The 22,209-nt window shown below is 36.2% G+C and overlaps 1 protein-coding gene and 1 long non-coding RNA gene across 9 annotated transcripts in view; one reads left to right on the top strand and one right to left on the bottom strand.

Annotated features, from left to right (window-relative positions):
• Pi3K68D (phosphatidylinositol-4-phosphate 3-kinase catalytic subunit Pi3K68D) overlaps positions 1-22,209 on the top strand; it is a 238,671-nt gene that overhangs the window by 66,964 nt on the left and 149,498 nt on the right. The window lies entirely within an intron of this gene.
• On the bottom strand, positions 16,454-17,017 carry LOC147906638 (uncharacterized). Its single transcript, XR_015548255.1, has 2 exons — positions 16,896-17,017; positions 16,454-16,822 (listed from the first exon to the last, which is right to left on the bottom strand). It is a non-coding gene; the product is annotated as an uncharacterized LOC147906638 (long non-coding RNA).

Below are 22,209 nucleotides of genomic sequence, written 5' to 3'. Positions count from 1 at the left end.
GCCAAATTTATTATATATATTTTTTTTTCATTTGAAAAATTTAGAAAATGTTTGATACTTTGCAATTGGACGATCATATATTAAATCGCAATCACTTTAATGGGTTTCACGCAACATTGTTGACGGCGTGGGCCGAAACGAAATACGAAAAGTAAATATTCAATGCCATCCGTCAATGACCGATGCGAGTAATACGACGAAAGCTCGATATCAACCAATTTTTTTTATCCCGCCTATTCGAAAATAAAAGAAAGCGTGAGAGATTACGGGGTGACGGCTGCAGTGCGGTCTGTCGGAAAGAGGATGGAGGTTTCCACGTCGGCGCTTACGGTGCATCGTCCGATCAATCGGAAAACGTCCAAACTCACAATCGACCCTGTGTGAAATATTTCATTCAGTTGGAACTTTTCCCTCCGAATTTCTTGGCGCCTTCGCGCTATATCGCGGTTCAAAATTGTAGGCTGACTCCTGTATGTAGATTAAGGTAGACGATGATGATGAAGAGAAAGAGAGAGAGAGAGAGAGAGAAAAAGATGCTATGTAGTATAAAAGAAAATAATAGGAGAATAGACCAAAGGAGAATCATTAACCTGCGTCCCTTTGGATCGACGCGGTCAACTGGAAAATTCGAAGACCAGTCCTTTGCCCTTGTTATCACGCCAATAGCAATGAGACCGTTTCCGTATGTACATTTTGTGTCGATAAACACATGGAAATTAAATGCCTCTCTGTCGATTTTGCCTCAATTTCCTTTACTACGGCAAGAGCAGCGGTAAAATTAACCAAACGAGTTGAACGAAGACGTGATTGGCATCAGTAGTCATTAGTTCTTTACCCGTTTTACATTCAATCAGCATGTACAGCATGATTTTTACATTTACTGTTTTGTATTAATTTTTACATTCACTGTTTAAATAATCAAATATTAAATTGTTAAATTATTTTAAATTGTCGATAATTTTTTATGATTTAAACAGAATTAATTATATCTAAATTATTATTTTTCATAAGAACTAAATTTAATGCTACGATGCATAGAGTTGCCACAGATTTGGAAAACCGGGAAAAATCAGGGAAATTGAAATTGATCATGGAAAATCGGGAAAAATCAAGGGAAAATATAAAAGAGAGTGGAATTTTGAACTTTATTCATAATTCCTTTAAATTGCTCTTATTCCAAATTTTTTAAACATATCTGACGTTTATAGTCAAATACGTTCAAAACTCGTGCACTTTAAACAATTTTAAAATTTAATGTTTAAATTTGTTTAAACAATTTTTAAAAAATAATTAAAATTTATATTTTATTCAGTTATTTTATTTGATATTGCCCTTTTTCGTCATAACTGCTAAATTCTTTTGTCTAATTTATTTTTTATTGGTTTGAATTTCATTATGCTAAGCTTTTTGTGTTTAATAATATAAGCTAGCTTTCTTACGCTCCTTGATTCTAAATGTTAAATTTTTTACATATATTTTATAACGTTAAAAATTTTCCATATTTTATATATTGGTTATAGAAATTTCTCATTTTTATCTGCAAAAGTCAGGGAATTTTAAAGTTCATTTTTTGTGGCAACCCTTTTGTACATCTTTACTCTTTTTAGATGGTTAATAAAATATAAATTGTGCATATTAGAAAAAATAAATAATATTGTTTTTATATCGCTATATATGTGCTGAAATTAAATAGTTAACAGTGAGACTGGAATTATTTGTTAAATAATAATTTTTTTTTTTGCCAATCAGTATCTTTTTATTCTACACTTACGTAGCAGGAACAAGCCAATCGAGAAGCCGATTCTTCGTATTTATTTACGAACAGAACGGAAATCAATTGGAATGGAAATTCTGTCGCGGGTAACGTCGATTCTTCTGAAGCGTAAAATCCGAAAGAATCACAGCACGGGTAAGATCCATTTTTTTCTCCGGTGCCGCTGGGCTTTTCTTACTTTATCATCATATTAGGCGAAAAAGGGGATAAAGGCGAACGGTCCGAGCAGTGCTCGGACGGGGCTTATCTCCACCGTTCGCAAAGCCTCGCTTCATCCAACGTATGTAAACTACATAAACTACGCTCGAGGGGTGCCCCGAAAGATCGACCAATCGCCTTCGATTGGCCGTTCGATGTAGGACCTTCACAAAATTGTTGAGCCTCGTGATTCGAATACCTATTTGCTACGTTTGACCGAATCACTTCTGCCTCGGTGATCTCAGTCGTGCCTCGATGTTTGTATTATTTATTTAAATAAATGATTGTCCGACATATGTGGTCCTTTCGCGCGACACGCGTCCAGTCTGTTGCATTTGGCGATAGTAAGTCCACCGTATAATTCTGCCCCTTGGCTAATGAACAAACGCGTTGCCAACTAGACGCTACCAATGTTTACAATGTTAGTTACACCATGCAAGTGTATGAAGCAATAAGTCTTTTTTATATGCAAAATATTATTAATATCTGCAATATAATATTTTTTATATACTCGTACAATATAATAATTTGATATTATAAATTTTATATATTATAAATTTTCCACTCATGTCAAGAAAAAATGCAATGATAGAAAGCAATATATTTTGTGTGGCTTGTAAAAAGGCTTGTAAATAACGCCTCTCACATAATTTCAATCGCTCTTCGGCAACAATATGAATAAGCACATAGTGTCAGAAAAGAGGTCACGTCGAGTTGCTCTCGCAATCGTCATTTCAGATCAATCATAGAATACGGGTAACGTAATCGGAAAGTCCTTTATATCTCCGACGAAACTAAGTTCCAAGGCAATTTGTGTCTCTCTTTGTAAAGAGTAGGTGGAGACGACGAGGGAGAAGCGAAGGAATCGGTATGTGAGGGTGAGGAGGGGACAAGCTACAGCTACGACAGAAGTAGCGACTTTGCATTGCTCGAAGCTCAGTTCAGACTTCGTCTACTAACGCGAGGAAGGGGTCTCTTCCTTCTTTCTCCTCGTGGTCCTCATCTTGGTCTTCTCCTAACACGTGGCTCACTCATTCTTTTTTCCCTCCTTTGCTTTACCTGCCCGCCTGCAAGCAAACCTTACCCGCTCTCGTCCGCAATTCCCTCCAATTCTTTTCTCGAAACAAGTTTGTAAAACGCAATTTTCTCGTAGGTTGACAAGTCATCTAATCGCACGTTGGATGCTGCCTCTCTTCTCGTCTTCGCTTTTTCATTCTATCCACAATTGCAGTCTTCATTTCTCTCTCGCTCTTTTGCTCTTTCTTTCTCAATCAAGCGCGTGTCACTTTTTTCTCGAGTACTAACAATTCTTTCTTCCCACTACATTCACACCGACGATCATGGCAGAGCAACAGATTTAACAAAAAAGTTTTTTTAGAGCTTCCTCAAATATGTTGAAAATTTCCTGTATACTTGTAATTTACAAATATTTATATATATATATTAGGTGTTGGAATTAATTCGTAGCGTTTTACAAGTGATGGGAAGTATTTCTTTCATTAATGTATTTTTTAATGCTCATGTGAAATAAATAACATTCTTTCATTAAAAACGCTACGAATTAATTCCAACACCTAATATATATATATAAAACAAAAATGTAATAAGATAATTATAGGTGTGTCATATTATTACAATGTCTGCCGATAATAGTGATACGTCCAATCAAAACGTAATCTATATAAATGGTTTAAATCGCTCTCAGTAATTCGTGTCGATCTCACATATTGCCGATATGAATGATTAATCGATGTTCCTTGAGGTATTTGCGACCTAAGTTCCATGTTCCTTACTATCCATTTCTACCTGATCTGCGGGGCAATCACATCGATGAAAATCGATTTCCCCCTGAATCCAACTATAATACCATCTTGGCCCGCATTTGCGCTATCGACGGCGTCTGCACGTCATTCGACGTTGAATTATACGATTAATCTCTTACCGAAAATTAGGTTAGCAGAGTGAGATCACAGCGGATACTTGGATAGTTCCGTAGTAAGGAAGATAGGAAGAGCGGTTTAACAGGAATGAATTAGCAGGAGGAAAAGCCGAAGTTTCCGAGGCTTCCGACTTATAATCTCTTCTAATTAATGATAATATATATCTGTTAATATTCTATTATATGCGGCCTATATGTTTTTCACCTCCAAATCGGCGCTTGATAAACTTTATAAAATTTATTTGTTCACAAAGTTTATTTTTATGTGGTTATGACATGTGTGCTGAGCAAAGGCTACTTTTTAATGTATTTTTTAAATATTTCTTCATATAATTTTTGTAATTCTATTCTAATAAATTGAATCAATTTCCAATATCCAAAAAAAAAAATTCCGCGATAATCGAGCTTTAAAGCTCGATCAGCCGCAATTTGTATCTACAACGAAGTCAAATAATTAAAAATAAATTTCGATAAATATAAAGATGATTATTCTAAAAAGTTTTTGTGCAAGCGAATTTTGATGATCCTCGATATTGCAGTTATTTTTTAATTTAATCAGAAAATTGTTCTATAATCTATTGTCTTTAACATAAAAATCACTTATTTTGTATATTTTCTTCGTGACCGATAGATCGTAATATTGAATAGGTGTGAATATCTATGTAAATTACATCTATTCACTCCCGTTCGTTATTAGAATGTCGTTAAAACCATATCAGGCATCGTGATTGATCCCTTTGGAATTGAGCTGAGCCAATTGCAAACAGGTGTAGGAAACAATGAGACTTTCTTGTCGATTAAAGAAGAAGAGTAAGTGGCGGGGCATATAAGAAGAGTAGACGGAAGGGGGCATTTCACCGATTACAGGGCGAATCTACAGTAGGATCCCTTTCATGCTCTCGTTCCGCGAACGAAGTCAAGTAACAATTCCGGGATTACGGCGCTCCCGAAATGAAATTTCATTCGCGAGTCCCCGAGGAGCCGCGCGTTTCAGGGAGAGAGCGGATCTCCGCTTGTACGGCCGCCTCTTCTAGCCACCGGTTGGAACCAGTCGCCTCCAGTCTCTTCCAATTTTCTCTTCGTTTCGAGAAAAGCAGCGGGAGGTGCGCCACTAGGGAGTTTACCGGAAGGATCTCGTCGTGGGACGATATTATTCCTTATCTCCTCGTTCTCTCGCCCTTCCTCTCCCTTCTTTCTCTCTCTCTTTCTCTCTCACTCACTCACTCACTCATGCTTTTCGGACTAGCTCTTCCTCGCAGGCGGTAAACCTCTTGTAAAGGACTTTCGCGGCACTGTCTTTAGTTTCTACTCGCGCCACTTCGTTTCTTTTCGTCGCCTTTCTCGTTCTTAAATGATTGACGCGTAATCAGTGCGACGCGCAAATAGATAATTTGCGAAGATTTTTCTTGATGAAATGGCGCGCCTAAACTCTCTTACGATTTACCAATTTGTGTTACTTTAACGTAAACCGAAACAAAATTGTAAACTGTCGAGTAACAACATCTATCGGAACAAATGTTTCGAGAGAAATCATTGGAACAGAAGTTGCAAAATACAAAGTTTTGCGATCGCGGACGTATGAAATTGAAATTTTGCGGTTCGTGAATGTGAAATCAATTATGTCACGCGGTGGGTTCGAGTACATCAATTACTAGAATTATTTCGATGGAGTTGGTGATTCATTTTAAGAGTTAATTTATACGCGCCAATTTTGCGCTATCGGCACTACTGCAGTATTAAGCGGAGGAAGCAGAAACGAATGGTCGCCGCCGACAAGCGTACACTACATGAAATAGAAACGAAGCGGAAGTTAATCGCTGCCACGGCGATTTGTTCCGGGATTATTTGGACAAATCGAGATAACTGCCGGTTGTCCTATATACAAGCGTAGTAGGCGTAGTAGCTCGTTGATTAGCATGCCACGGTACCGAGATAAGCGGCCTAGCCGTGACGATATAGTCAGCTAACCGATCCCGGTTCTCCTATAGAACGTTTCACACGCGATAATCTGCGTTATTACCGCAACCGCCTACGATCTTGCATAATAGTTTGAATGCATTGTGCGTTGTGTTTGAATATACTGTAACTATTCTTACAATCGAAGGATGATAGGGTTAAATAAAAATAATGAACAATAATAATTTCAAAAACAATTACAAAGAGTTTATTTTTATCATTATTTAGTTTATTAATTAATTATTACTATATAATAATATTGAAAAAGGGCATTATTTAAATATATTACAGAATTTATACTTTATATAAAAAATACGTTGGTTTCCGATAAATAATAATAGTTAAAAGTTGCTAATTAAATCAAATTGAAACTATGAGAATATATTTAATTATTTTATTTTAATAACATAAATTACGCCACCGGATTATATCGAAATTATTTTTTGAATAAAGAAAAGTAGAGATGACTTATGTTCATGAATTATAACTTATAACTAATTTTAAAAAGCTTCGAAAAACTGTCGAAACTTTATCGATACAGAGTTTAATATTTATTCTTTGAGAACGTGACTTGCTTTACGGAAAGTATACGCATGAATGCAGTTCAGGATGTGCCTATTGTAGGTCGGCCGATGCTTTAGCCCGGCGTGACGTAGATAGGAAGCGAACAATAATTGATCGAACCCCTTAAGCTCCAGCTATAAGCTCATGATCCTGTTATTCCGGATACGCATGGACGCTGATAGCAATAAACTCACCTACGTTTCGCGAAATACGTATATTCTAATCAAAGATTTGAGCTCCGAAGAAGAACTAATTGGAAAACGATTTTATTGGATGTGTGGCGAAAGAAAAGAAAATATCGCATATTTTGCGGCATCGCCTGAAATCGAGTTGTCGTATAAACTTGTTATAGTATCAGCCACTTTTAATATGATCGTTGAATACGTTGTATAAAATCGCGTTTTTTTTTTATTACTTTTATTGTGATAGCAAAAAAATGTTATTCCGGAGCACATCTTTTAAAGTTTTTATTGATTTGATGAAAAAAACCACGCAATTCCATAGTTTATATGAACGGTTGTCAAATCGTCGCCCGGTTAATTTATCACGTGCGTTTATGATGAAATGGACGCGCGAATACAATCGTTAGATTTTTAAAATATCATGCAGTACTGTTATTTTTGTTATAAGCTCCGCAGCATTTGAGTCGCATTATTGTTCGTGACATGTCGGAAACTACCGGTGACCGCGTGCACGTGCGGCGATAACCGTCGCCATTTTTTCCTCTTTCCCAAAATAGGTACAGGTGGAAAAATGGTTGCGCGAATCGCTGGAAAATGTAGAAAACTGGGTCTCGCGATAAATCAACGATAAAGCACCGAGTCTCCAAATATAAATTTTATCTGACTGCGGTGGCGTTGTGCACACATTTGTATCCGTGCCTATGCGTGTGCTAGGAGAAAAAGATTATAAACACGTTACCATCCTCTACTTTGAGCATCGTCCATAGTCACCGCATGGTTCGGCATTTTAGATAGTTGGTGGGTTTTGTCGATCCGCGTGCGCAGGGAATAGATGAAAAAGAGCGAATCGATGCTGTACAAAAGCATCGAATCGACAGTCGCTCAACCGTGAACCGAAATAGCCATTGTTATTCATTTAATCGCAGTAATTCGTTTCACCCTGCAATGTAGTTGCGCCAGCAATAGTAATAATCGCAGGGTAACGTCGTTTTTGTTGGCAGCGAGAAACTCAATTCGGTTGAATGAGATAAAAAGAATCGTATTTTTTTATTATATCTTACCGGATGATTCATTCCAAGATTTATATTATCATCAATGATACAATATTGTACGTGATTTTCCGTGTAGCATTACACATAATATCATGTTATCGGTTGGTTTGAAGACGTGCTAAGTTTCTGGGATTCACAAATCATCGATTTATAGTTACCAAATAGGATGATGAGCGAATGCCTACGGGCGTAATGGGCCCGCAGCCATAAGCGCCGGGGTGCTGACAAGATTTGCATGACAGTACCCCGTCATTACGCGGGCTCGCCCAATCAAATGTCGAGCGTACACCGTTTGCTCATCGAGTGTTTATTGCCCATGCCCTATGTATATACACACACATAGATTTGCTTCTACGGGGACGTACACATTGCTTGGTTGCATTAATAATCCGTCACTCCGTGGAGCGACATGTGGACCAAGAACACGAATAAGCATTACTTAGGATGTATCAAACGTCAAACGCCTTCCTCTGTACGCGGTTCCTCCGTACTTAAGCAACATCAGAGTTAAAAAATAGATATAAGAATAGAGCAATTGTAATACGCGATACTTATATCGTAATGTTTTTCGTTTTATTGGAAAAAGATATTTAAAGATAAATTTAATATTTTTCCAAAACAATAATTCTTTCACACGCGATGTTAACAAGATGTACCGAGCCGATTACTTTATCTCTTCATGTCTCTTAAATATATTTAAATTAATGGTTGTTCCATAGAGAGATTATTTATCAAAGGAAACATGACACACAGATCAAGATTGTGAAGCGCTAGCTTGAGAAACTCGATACAACAGGTCACTTTCAGATGAAAAGAATATAAATTAAGTGAAGGGATTATAAGGTTATCTTGAACTGATTTTACGAACGTTCGTGGAATTTGATCTACGACAAGAGATAAAATAACACATTTCTTTTGACTTGAACTTGATACCTTTCTGTTCCTCAAATCGTTTTAAAGATCACATTATAAATTAAATATACAGTTAAACATGACTGCAATATTTAGGTTAAGTAGAGATTTCATTGTACAAAATATAATCGATCAACATTTTTTTCTCTAAAACTTTTAGAATGAATTTCACTCTGAAGAGTGAAATGTTACTCTTAAAGATTGAAAATTGAGCCACTTTTTTCAAGATTATCTTAATTTTTATTCTTTAGGATGAAATTTCAAAGAATAATTAGAAAATTCAGATTTGTTCAAAACCGGTTAATTCAAAACTCTAAAATCTACGTAAAATTTAATGTGTGCAAAGATGAAATTCTTTGAACTATTAAGAAAAAATAATTCTTCCACGATTACCATTGATTGCTTGATAACACAGTTGGAAGTATATCTGCAAAATATCTATACCTGAGTTTAATATATAGCAGAAATATTTGATTAGACGTCGAGAAAATCATAAGACAGGGAAAGATCGCTCGCCAGCGCAGAATTGTTAGTCTCTTTAATCCTTCCTATTCAGCGAGCCGGCATCTACCACTACGCCGATGTCGTTGAGGAACAATAAATGATTATTGTCGGGGCTATTACTGCTGGTGGTGACCAGGCCCCATTGAAACTGTTCAGCGGTCAGTTTCTCTTGGCGAATGTGGCCTCGTGTGTACAAGCGGCGTGCGTATACGTGCTGCCATTATTTCTCGTATCTCGCGAGTCCATGCACAGTGCACCCCTACCGTCCACCACTCGGCCGCCGTCGGTCGGCCAGGTCGGCCTTTCAACTGCCCTTCCTCTCTTCTCTTCACCGCGTCGTACCTTGCACCATCCCTGAAATACCGGCGACACGAGCAAACAAACTGCATCCACTTAATTCGACGCGAGAGCCCGCACCGGGGAAGATAAAGCGATTTTTGTGACAGATGCGAGATTTATTGCCAGGCAGTAGAGTACCTTACTGGGCAAAAGAGTTTCTTACATCCCGATTTATTGGGCATAATCAGTGACAGGAATATATAAATTCCACATAGATATTTATGAAGTCTGCAATTATCTTATTTTCTGCATATTAAAATCATTGTTCGTTGATTGTATTATATATTTAAAGTCAATATTATTTTTAGAATACAAGAATGATTTTTCTGAAACATTCAAAAATTTAGATAAATATAGATCTGAAAATAATTTTACTGTGTTGGACCAAAATAATTATGTAGGAAACTCGAGCATGATTAGCAATGCTGCAAAAAATTTTAATATTCTAACAATCAGTTTGAGCTTCCTATATATAATTGTTTTGATAGTCTAACAAAATTATTTTCTTTTTTTTATTATCTTTGTATTAAGCTAAATATTTAATAAATGCTTCAGCAAAATTATTCTTTTTTTTCGTAGAAGAAAAAACTAGATTAAAATTTAATCTTATTCCAAATTAATAATTCAATTTGTCCAATAAAAGATCAATAATTTTTTTACATTTCTCCCAAAAGTATTATATATATGTAGATAAAATAAGTAAAGATAAATAGCCATTTTCAGTCACTGACGTGTAAGAGAAGCAGGGTTGGTCGTCTGTGTCAAGCGAGAAATAAAACAAGTTACGATAGTCGAAGCACGTCGCATATTATGTACTCGAGTGTTTCTTCTGTCACGGGATGCCACAAAGTGACGAATAATCATGCCACGTTCAAGATCGTTATCGGCCAAACAAAATGACCCGCTTCACGCACAGCGGAAGCCGTTGATCTTGAACGGCGCGCGTCACTTTTCTCTCTTTGTGAGCAGCAGAACGAGGAATCACATGCATTTCTCCCTGCGATTGTTGTCTTCTTCCCGAGTACGCACTCGAGAAATAACTCCTTTCGACCATGCTTAACGTAAAACCAATGCAATGCGGTAGTCTGATGGAATATTACAAAGATAAACACGCGACCCCGCATTATTTGCATTTCCATGGAACGCCGTTGTAACAACGAAGATACCTCTCGTATGAAAGGCGCGAATTAATTAGAATACTAAAACTCTAATCTCTAACACAGGATTGCCTATGTGACTTCATTGATTAGCTAATCGATGAATGTCAATATTATTTACACTTTTTTATTTATTACTTCACTTTCGCCTTTCGCAATTTCTTGTTAGGATTGTAACACATAGTAATATTCAATAAGGCTATTAAAATTCTACTGGAAATGTTATGTTAATAAATTCATATATAAAAAACATAAAAACTATGAAATTGATATTTTATTTTATTAATTATATAATTAATAAGAGACAATAATAAAATTTTGTTCATTTTAAAAATAGTGAAACAAAATAATGAAAATTTATTATATATTTACAGATATTTTTAGAGAGAATTTAGAAAAATACAGAAAAATAATGATTGATTTATAAGTGTTAACACTAATAGAATTAATATGGTTGGTATGTTGAATTTAAAATGGAATTGTTAAGCGTTAGCATAAACGTGAGCAAATTAACGCGACACTAGTTTATTCACTTTTTTAAAATCAAATCCAGTCAGAAGAACATCACATATATCTGCATGTGAAAAAGAAACCTAATTAAAATGGTACTTTATAAAGGATGTCCAAGCTAAACTACCTCGGAAATATTATGCATGAATTTGTCTTTTCTATATCATTGAACAGAGCAGCGCAAATGTTATACATCGCATACGGATTTTTATAAAAAATATAAAAAATTTACATTTTACATATATTTTGCGTAGATTACATACATTGCATGTGTTTAAACGTTTTAAATGAGAATACCTCTCTATTTTCTGAATCTAACATTAGAGAAGTAGTGTAACTTTTAGATTAACTCCGTAACTCTCGAAACAAGTCATATAAATCAGTAACTTGCTTCGCGCCTGTTTACTTTAAAAGAATACGTGTAATTAGATTTTCTTTATACCATTAGTTACTTCTGTAAGAAATAGAATCGCAGAAATATCTTTACTAACGAAAGACTTTTTATATTTTAGACCTACTAAGAATAGAAAAAAAAATATATACGGTAAACTATTATTTTTCGTATTTTCTACTTCTAACATCTCGTTTCGTTAACAAGAATTCCGCTAATTCTACAGGTCGAAAACGAGGCACGAAAGAAATGAAAGAGGAGTAAACACTCGGTACGCCAGGCGGGTGCAATAATTACGTAACATCGCACGCGTAGATTCTCTCTATTACAATTTATAGTCCTCGGCGTAGCTCGTTCAAGGAGCTAATCGCCGTCCGGATCCTTCCGGTCGATAGTAGTTGCTCCGGCTCCCCGTCGTGTTTCCCGCCAACGCAGGTAGCTGTACCAGGGCCTCCTCGGCAGGTGATTACTTTTCACCGTTACCACGCCGTTTCTCTCGTAACCGGCGATGCATTTCCCCCGCGCGACGCGTGCAATTACTTATCCCACCGTTAGCGCCGTTAGGTACCGTCGTTGATGCGCGTTAGAGTCGCTCCGGAGACGGTTGGATCCAAGACCCGGCGAAGGGCGGCGAAGGCGAAGGGCGGCGAAGGATCGACGGAAGGAAAGAGGGATGAAAGCTCGTAAACGCAAAGACGGGAAGAGAGAGCGGAGGTAGAGAGCCGAAGAGCCGAGAGCTGGGCTGAAGGACGAAAGGATGGGGCCCTGTCGAAAGAAATGGAGAAAGAACGATGGGGACGGCAAGGAGAGGCGAGCCGAAGGGTAGGAGTAAACGAGGTATGGAGCGGCGGCTTCAAGGCTCGATTATGTGATATAAAGTTGCCAGAGTGAGGGGTGACGAAGGAGGTCGGAGAGGGATGCACCCTCGTTGATTGAGCCGCCACCTCCAACGTGCCGTGAACACATGTGCTGGTGGCAACGCTCTGATTGGAAGCCAGATGGGCTCTTCAGCCTCTTACCTCCAAGCACAAACTCTCACCTCCTCCTTCTCTTTCTTCTCCTCTTCCTCTTTCTCTCCAGCTTCCATCTTCAGTGTCTCCTTCTTCGATATCCGAAACTCACAGTCAACCCGCGCGCAAAGTACCGCAGTAGATGACTATCCCACGTCGGTTACCAGTGTTTCATCTGGATAGATGTTTGCGATTGCCACGGCTGAGCTTAGGACGAATCGGATTTATCCACGGGAAGAAAATACTGCTCGGAGTTCGTTCGTTGCGTTCTAGTACTGATGCGATGAATGTTGATATTCGTCTGGATTTATTTTCATTAGACACATTAGTGTTTGACTTTGTATTATTGATTTTAGTCAATGGAATCCTCTTCGAATAGATCCGAACTGTATCGTTATAGAATCGTTATAGAAAGTTTTCTAAACGTTCCCATCAAAAGTTTGCGACGGCTTTCGCGAAATGGTGCCATGCTTTATTCAGGCTTTCACTTCCTTTTCTATTGCATACCGAAGTTGTGGCTATAACATCCGTTCTAACATGCCAAGAGCTATTCAAAAAATCATTGAGAGAAGCCTACCGCTTTGCGTTAACGGTGTCGTTTAAAGTTCGCAATTCCACTTGGCCATTCTCACCTGATATGTCGCAATAGAATGCATATTAACGAATCGAGTCGCGGAAAACTTCCGAAAGTTCTAAAAGTGCGAAATTTGTTTTTTTTGAATACTTAAAAATATTTCTAAGCGAATATAAGCGGATAGACAGTTGCGGATTTTTATCTAAATGCTTTTAAAAACATTTTATAAATATTTAATACTTCGTAATACATAAAATATGAAGCACAAAAATAATTGAAGAGAATTCATAGCGTTAACAATTTTGACAGTGATAAGCGAAAATAAGAGATTTCCTAATTCAAGATCAACAAAGACTTTGTTCGCAGTATTTAATCGTTTTCGTACGATAATTGCTCGAGTTCATTTAAAGTAACTACTTCGTAGTTTGAGGATATCATTTGTGCACGACGTGCAAAGCCTATTATGTGACGAATGTCTATTATTCCACGTCTGTAAGAAATCCTAGTTACAGCGAGTCAAGTTGGTCGTATTCTTCAAATCAGCGGGTGGCATCGCGTTCTGTCTAATGCAGTGACATCATTACGGGACACAGTTATATTCTCGTAACAAAAACTCGCCACAATTATATCGTCGCGACAGACAGTAATTACAATCGCAACAGCGTTCTATTAACATTAATAATTGATTAATAATTAATTCAGATATCAGAGATTCTCACTCGACTTGAGCTTGTTATCCTTTATCGATCTCCAATGCGGAAGTTGGCACTGAACATCATGAAAGAAAACGCGACGTTTCTTGCGTGCATCGTGGCGGTTTACGAGTGGACATAAGCGGGCTTGTTAGGACGAGTGGGCGGATGGCATGAAGATTTTCACCGAGGGTTTGTAGTCGGGACACAAGGGACAGTTCACCGGCTATAGCCGCCGGCGGTCCCCAGAGGTGGCGACCCTGTTGCAGGCCGAACCTAGCCTGCGGTCGCTGGCTTGTTAGATCCAGTTTGGGGTCGCGGGGCAACGGGGCTGAAGAGGGACAGGGGAAATTGGGAGGAGGCTGGGGTGGGCACTACTCTTCAGTAGACCGCAATCGGGTATGCAATTTACGTGGTGTCCGACCTCTGCGATCCGAGCCAGCGTCCCTCCCTCGTCTTCTCGAATCGGTGCTTTCCAACCCGCTTCCACCGCCTCCCTGCTCCAACCCCTGTCCTTTCCGTCCCACGCATTTCGAGGATTCGCACTCATAGGTCAAAACGAAGGGGTTGGGTGCGATGCTGCCAGCTCTCTGCATTCGATACGCAACAGTGAAAACGTCGCACACGGATAGTAAATCCTGACTATAGTGCTAGCTGAAGAGAGAGAAAGAGAGAGGGGGAGGAGAGAGAGAGAGAGAGAGGGAGAAAGACTAGGGCTGAATGAAGCGGAAGAACGAAAAGCTGTAGCTGTCGCGAGCAGAAGTTTCTACATTGCTTAGGTGGGAGTTGGTTTCTTTTCTCGTCGTAGAAGGTAGCCATGATTTTACCTGGCCGGGGTTCTCTATAGCCGATAACGCGCAGGAAATTGGTAACAGAACGACTGCTTGAACACGTGAACTAACAATCTGTCGATGTCAAAAAATGTTTCCGCCTCTACTTCCTTTCCTCAAAGATTCTGCGCGTAACGTCAGACGAAGGGAAACCGCTACGCACAACATTCGCAATAAATAAATGTTCGATTTCTCTCCAAAATGATCTTTTGACGATGTCATTTATTTTCGCAAAGGAAAGTAAAAATAGTATAGTAAATTCGTTGAAGGTAAAGGGATCGTCTTATCCATTTTGCATTTTAAGGGTCAATGTAATTATTGCAAATGTCGAGCAGTTACATGCTTTACACTCTATTCGTTTAAGCAAGCCCACGTGCTAAAATCTCAGACCGTTCGATGCGTACCAATGCAAATGTCAGGTCGAACGGCATTATCTGGCGTAACGTGCATGTTAATCAGACGAGGCTACCAGCACCGGTGGCATAATTCGCTCAATTTACAAGCATTATCGCGCTCGTTGCATTTAATCGTTGAAAATTAGGTTACGCCACCGAGCTGACGTGACCAGCGCTGTCGGCTTTTGCCGTATTAAAACTTTTTTTCACGCTTTTAAGCACCGAGCTTGTAAAAAAAATGGGAAAAAAAAATAAAATCGCGCTGATTTAAAAAGCGTTACAAAAGCGTTTTTAGTTTGTGAGACTATAGCGATACTAATAATATCACGACGTGCTTCTGTTATAATACGATGAAAGTGGAGATCCTGCTCCCGACACGCATCTATATTTACCTGAAATATTATTACACAAATAGAGTAATACGCCATGTAAAATACATAGGTAATCCGAGTAGTCTTCTGTTAACATTTGCAAGCGTCGTTATGATCGTCGGCAACACTCAAGCAGACAGGCATCTACTTTCACCTCTATGAAATTTATGTATGGAAATATTCGTATGTGCATAACGCGACGTGAAATATCGTATTCAGCAGCTGGAGGCGCAGCCAGCCCCCTGTGGCGACATTTCGTGGGAAAATAAATTTCTAGCCTAGCGAAACCGCCAACGGAGTAGAGGTGCGCGTTCGAGCGACGTTTTTTTTCCTTGTCGCTTTCCCGGCATATCTTGTACCGATTTTCGTCACATTTTGAGGCCGTCATCGTCGCAAATCCAGCATTTTTGATGAAGAAACCGCGGGCACGTTAAAGAAAAGCGACGAAGTTATTTTTATTTGTGTATGCTCCATAAATATCAGTCGGAATGACAATTTTTTTTTTAATTAGCAATATATGATATATATATATATTAGGTGTTGGAATTAATTCGTAGCGTTTTTTAATGAAAGAATGTTATTTATTTCACATGAGCATTAAAAAATACATTAATGAAAGTACTTCCCATCACTTGTAAAACGCTACGAATTAATTCCAACATCTAATATATATATATATATATATATATATATATATATATATATATATATATATATATATACATATTATATATACATTATTAAAAATAAAATGTTAATTTTATCTCAAAATAGTAGTGGATTTTTTGAGACATGCAAAAATATTAAAATTAACATTTTATTTTTAATAGTGTATATATATATATATATATATATATGAAGTAATCATGATGTTTTTAATTTTGTGTGATTTTTTTTTTATGTTGATAATAACCGATACGTATTAGAAAAATATTCACAAAACCGAATTTGTGTTGTTAAATTTGAATACTAAGTATTAAGTACGTTATAATATACATTTTAATATTCACACACGTCACGACGAAATTTTTATAAATATATTTCTACCGAATATTTGTAATTAGTTTTGTAACGAAAAGTTTAAAAAATTATATTTATCCACATTTAGACGTTGATATATCTTTATTGCTATCTAATTTAGATTTGCTTACGTGGGCAATTTAGATACTTCTTTAAGTTTATCTTATTGAGTAGTGCAACTATAGTTTACATAATTTTTTCATGAAATCTTAACATTTTCCATCCAGTATTTTCCATCACAGTTTCCATCCAGAGTAGTTTTCGCATTTGTTATCCCGTCATTCAAATTTATCTTGACTTGAGTCCACGATATCGCGTTTTTTTCTAGAACTTGGTGGAAGTGTGGTGGAGGTAGTGGTGGTGGTGGAGGTGCTGGTGGTGGTCGATGTACTACTACGGCATCTACCATGGCGTCTATGCCCATACCTTGGATACCCCCAATATAGGGATTCCTTCGTACAGAATAGAAAATGTTTTTCAGAAATTCATTGATAAACGATATTTGAATTACAATGTAATACTTACGGATTCCTGGAACATGGCACACACCACGATCGCCAAGATCAAGAACACCACTGATAGTCTCATATTGCAATCTTACGCTGCTAATGCACCAACTTGCACTGTGACTTGCTTGCGTCGTAGCGACGATATTTATACTGCGTCGCTGAATAACAATTTATTTGTTAAACATTGACAATGAATAATGATATACGTCTGTTTTGCCATTTGTCGTAGTTACTCACTGTAGTTAATTAGTAGTTACTCACTTAAGTATATTCCATATATAACAAGAATAATGACGAAGTATCAATATGTTTCGTCTTTTAGATACATGTCGCTGATATGAAATAATTGTCACATGCATGCATGCATATATGCATGCGGAAACATCATTTGACAAGTAGATTCGAATAAATTCCGGCATTACAGGAAAAAAAACATGATTTATTAAAACTCTTAAAAAAGACGGACAAAGAATAATTATTTGTTAGGTCATATATAAAAATTTCTGTTTTTCTTTTAATATATAAGGCTAAATTGTTATTGGTGATTATTGTAGAATACGAAGTTTGAACATAAATTAAATAACAAATACTATATACATATATATAAAAAGACTTAAAACTATTATAAGTGTATAGAAAAAAATATGGTATAGCAGTATTTACATTTAATTTAATGCGACTTGTGAATACAAATCTTATGAATACAAAAATTTTCTGTCCTCTATCACGTAACTGTAAAAAAAACTGGAATTACTTTCACTGTTATTAGCTCGGAGTATTAACGAAGCATCGCGCTCTTTTTCCGCCTGTAATCGGATAATACGTCGACAATGACTATCACGGGACGTATTACGGAAGGGAATACAAGGCGGATCCAAGCCCTACATGCTTCCAGAGAGGTTATACGGTAATACAACCTCCTCTCTCTCTGGCACCCTCGTCAACTCACACCACTCACACTATACCCTAACAATCGAAGCCCGTCGCTCGTTTGGTGTTTAATCCCCTCTTCCTCCCTGTTGTCGGCCGATTTGATAACGCCTGGCAGCACCTTACACGAAAGAGGATGATGGGAAAGAGGAAGAAACGGGAAGAAAAGGGTTCGCACCTAGAACAGGATTCGCGTAAAGACGTCTTTTGATATCGTCGCATCTATCGAATGACGACGAGCATCAATCATCTAAATGGAGGTATCGATGAGAGACATATGAACCATCGAGAGCAGCCACGTGTGCGAATTCCCCAATCCGATAGGTCAGATGAATGTGCAGAAGTAGAGATTTTTTTAACGTTTTTCGGTTATTACTGGATTTTTCTATTTAATTTTACAACTTTGCATTGTCATCTTGAATGAAATGTCTTTCAAGAAAATTAAAGATTTTTATAAATAATAGGGAATCACTAAAAGCGTTCAATTCTTTTCTTTTAATTTTAAATAAAATCTGGAAATTCCGTATTTTTACATGAAATCGCTCTTTGCTTCTTTTAAAAAAGGAATAAACGTAACAGATGATTCGTCAGAAGCGTTTAAATATTGGTAATTTCATTTTTTGAACTATAACTTACTCTATTAACTCGTACCAGCGATTGGAAAATATTTTTAATCTTTTTAACTAGTGATCTTTATTTGAATTTTATGTATTTTTCTTCTATTTGTCATCTTGATATTATCTTATCATCTTTTCGATTAGCGATTCTTTGCTTGATAAATTAATTTTTTGTCATCTTGATGTACTGATGATAGTCAAATCTTTACCAAAATATCTACGTTTTTATATGATAATTTTAAATATATGACTTTCGTTTAAACATCTATTGTTGTGGCTGTATGCTTCCTATTATTTATATTTTGTATTTTTGAGCCACCTTCAAACATTCTAAAGATTTTTGTTATATAAAAATAGAAGAGGTCACTGAATTATAACTGAGATACCTCATTTATGTGCTTTTATTCATATTTTTTTAATAATTCAGAGAAACATTTAATAAAATAATATAAAGTATTAGATCAATTTTTTAACAGTGAACAGTTCGGAAACGTGTAGAAAGCAAGAAGAGTCTGTTTTATTATATTAAACATGAAATCCGACGTGCTTACAAATTTGTTAGAATTAGATTTCAAAATTTCAGGATTGATTAAATACAATATTTTTATGATCGAAGAAAAAATTTTGCGAATACTTAATCAGTGAATTGTTTTTTTTTTATTTATAATTTCTTATTAGAGTAATTTCAAAATTTCAGGATTGATTAAATACAATATTTTTATGATCGAAGAAAAAATTTTGCGAATACTTAATCAGTGAATTGTTTTTTTTTTATTTATAATTTCTTATTAGAGTAATTTTTAATACATGTAAATATTTGAATTTGTACAATTTTGAAAAAAATAAGAAAAAATAATTAAAATCATAATATACTTACATTACGTACACATACTTATATTATACATATCACATATAACTAAAATCAGTTATTACAACCAGTATAAAATATCTCACTTCTATGATTTCTCGGATAAATTTAATCTTTATACGGATCACGAATCAATATTAATTTCACATCTATATTTGAAGCTTTATAGCCAATCAAATTTTCAATTACGAGAGTGCAATTCCATTTCGCAATTATTTGGAAAAACAATGCAATAAATAATGTATGTATTGGGGTCGGTTAAATCTAACGAAAACATTGCAATACGTTAAAATTTATTCTAAATCAATTATACAATTCTTTGTTGTGTTTATAGGACGATAAGAATGTTATCGTAATCAACACAAATGTTTTAATGATGATAATTCAGACATAATAAGAGTAAAATGCTAAAAAATATATCTACCGATAAACAACGTAATTTTGTTTCATAACGCAATTTCTTTTTTTTTACGTGTATATATACATTTTTTTCATTGCTTTATAGGCTTTGTTAGGTAGGCTCATGCTTTTTTCGGAAATACGCTCCACAATGCAGGATCATCTTCCATGATCGTGTGCGGCTGGCGCACGTGCGTGATTGGCAGAAATTCATTTCGCACGATTTACATGCCGCGCGGAAATTGCGTGTCTGGTGCGCGTATGCCACGAGGCCCTTTGTTTAGATGGCAACGTTTGTCATCGGTTCTCTCGGCGTAGGTGAGTTGTTGTACGGCAGACAGTACGAGGGTAGCGGTGAGAGGATGACTCCAAGATAGGCGTCGGAATATTGGGCACAGATGCAAGCAGACTGTGTCAAGATTACTTACGATCTTGATAATACCCAAAAGTTACATCATGTAAATTACGAGGCTTTTGTCCCATTCTTAATGAATTTCAATGTCACAACTGATTTCTTTTTTTTTCTCGGCCATAACTAGTGTTGGGCAATATCTCTTGGTATATATATCTTGATACATGTATAGAAATATATTTTGTATATCTAACCTGTGTATTTGAGATACTTTCAAATTCGAATATTTGTATCTGTATCTAGATTCGAAAATACATCTTAATTAATTTTTAGATGTATTTTTTATCAGATACATTTCCTCAGCAAAGACATGATTCCATTATATGTATGATAACGTCTCTTGATTCAAGCCTGAACAAATATTAATTTGATTTATAAAACTGAAAACGATTAATGTCTAGAAAATCTTATCGTAAATTGTTTTATGATAATTGCAAATTTTTGCAATTTCGTTTTTGTTTGCCGAGTTTACGTATCATGTTGTTGGAATGACAATGTAAGGATTAAGTATTATTAGTGCCGAAACTTCGGTTTTTGTTTGCAAAAAATGGCATGTGTGATGATGATACGAGGATTTTTAATTACTTTATTATTATTATATTATGATTAAATTCTTCAAAATAACGAAATCAAAAGTAATTAATAAATTATTTAGTATATTTTTTTAATATTACTATTATTATAATAAAATATAAAATATAATTTAAAGATACCTGCAGATATATTTAAAGGTACCTCTAGATATATTTTAAAAGTATCTTACCCATAACTTATATTTGCTTTATGTCGGTTTAAATCAGCTCTTCATTCAATTGTATGAATAACTATTTTTAGTGACTTTTTAAATATTTTCGTTCTTTATTATTATTTTCCTTTTTTCGTTAGAAGCATCTGTAACACTACAGACTGTCAATTAATTAACAAGTATTTTTAAAAGCGATTTGCTGTAAACAAAATTAATTAAAGAGTTGTATGTGAAAACTGTAAAGTAGAGAGTTTTTAATTAAATTAAATGAAGCGTTATATCTAAAAAAAGTATCACAAAAATATTTTTAAGAGATGAATATTTCTCACGTAAGCTCAGCAATTGTCCGTATGTATGTGTGTGTGTATGCGCACCGGTTGCACTATTCAGGCCACATGCATCGAGATCCGCGATGTTTGCTGATCAAACAGACTTTATAACGAGATGAGCGCGTGCAGCCCTGTTGACGGAAAATATTGAACGAACGTAAGCTCTCGGCATTGTCCTTGACAAAAGAGCGGCCAGTTTGTACGCGTCCAATGGAGGAACGCACCCCTCACTAGCAGGACGACCCTTCACGATTCTTGGATCAAACCATGAAGCAGGCTTGTTCAGGCAGTATCGAGTGTTTTTGACATCGATTCATAGAATATCAATTTAATAGTTGGAATTATTTCGCTCGTAATTATTCGAACAAAATTTTTTTATAAAAAAGCTAGAATATAATCGCGAAAATATAGTTCTTATATCATTTTTATCTAAATCGAAAATTATATCTGTATCTTTCAAGATAGTTATTGCATTTTCAGTGACAGCATTTATAATTCACTTCTAATAAATCGTAGAAAAAAAGGAAGATTTATTAAATTAACAAACAAAAAACAGTAATTATAATAAAAGTGTAAATATCGACGTACATGCATATTAATGTAAGTCTCAATATATGCGTATAACTATGAACTATTACTAACTAGTAGAATCTAACAAATATCTGACGCAATGGCGTCCGTTAGGAACGCGTGATAAACACTTGAGATAGAAATGCAAATTAATCGACGCAGTAATCGCAAGTGATCCATTCACCTATGTCCATCCTTCTCCCACCAGCACTCAAACAGTGGCCTGGTAATGGGATAGCCCCGACCACAATACACCCTTCAGTGAGGCGGAAGAGAAACAAGGAAACAGCATTACCCGGGAAACGCGTCGGTAATCCCGACCGATCCAAGAACCATCAGTATCAATAGATGTATCAGCTTCAGTGTTACCATCATCGAAGTCAAGCTCTATCAGCGTTCGAGACTCTAATCAATAGTATAGACATTCGCAGAATGAATCACAAAAAACAACATATAATGC

Source organism: Acromyrmex echinatior, chromosome 19, assembly GCF_024713525.1.
Source record: "Acromyrmex echinatior isolate Ae372 chromosome 19, ASM2471352v2, whole genome shotgun sequence".
NCBI classification, from domain to species: domain Eukaryota; kingdom Metazoa; phylum Arthropoda; class Insecta; order Hymenoptera; family Formicidae; genus Acromyrmex; species Acromyrmex echinatior.
This window is presented reverse-complemented; position numbering and strand designations above follow the sequence as displayed.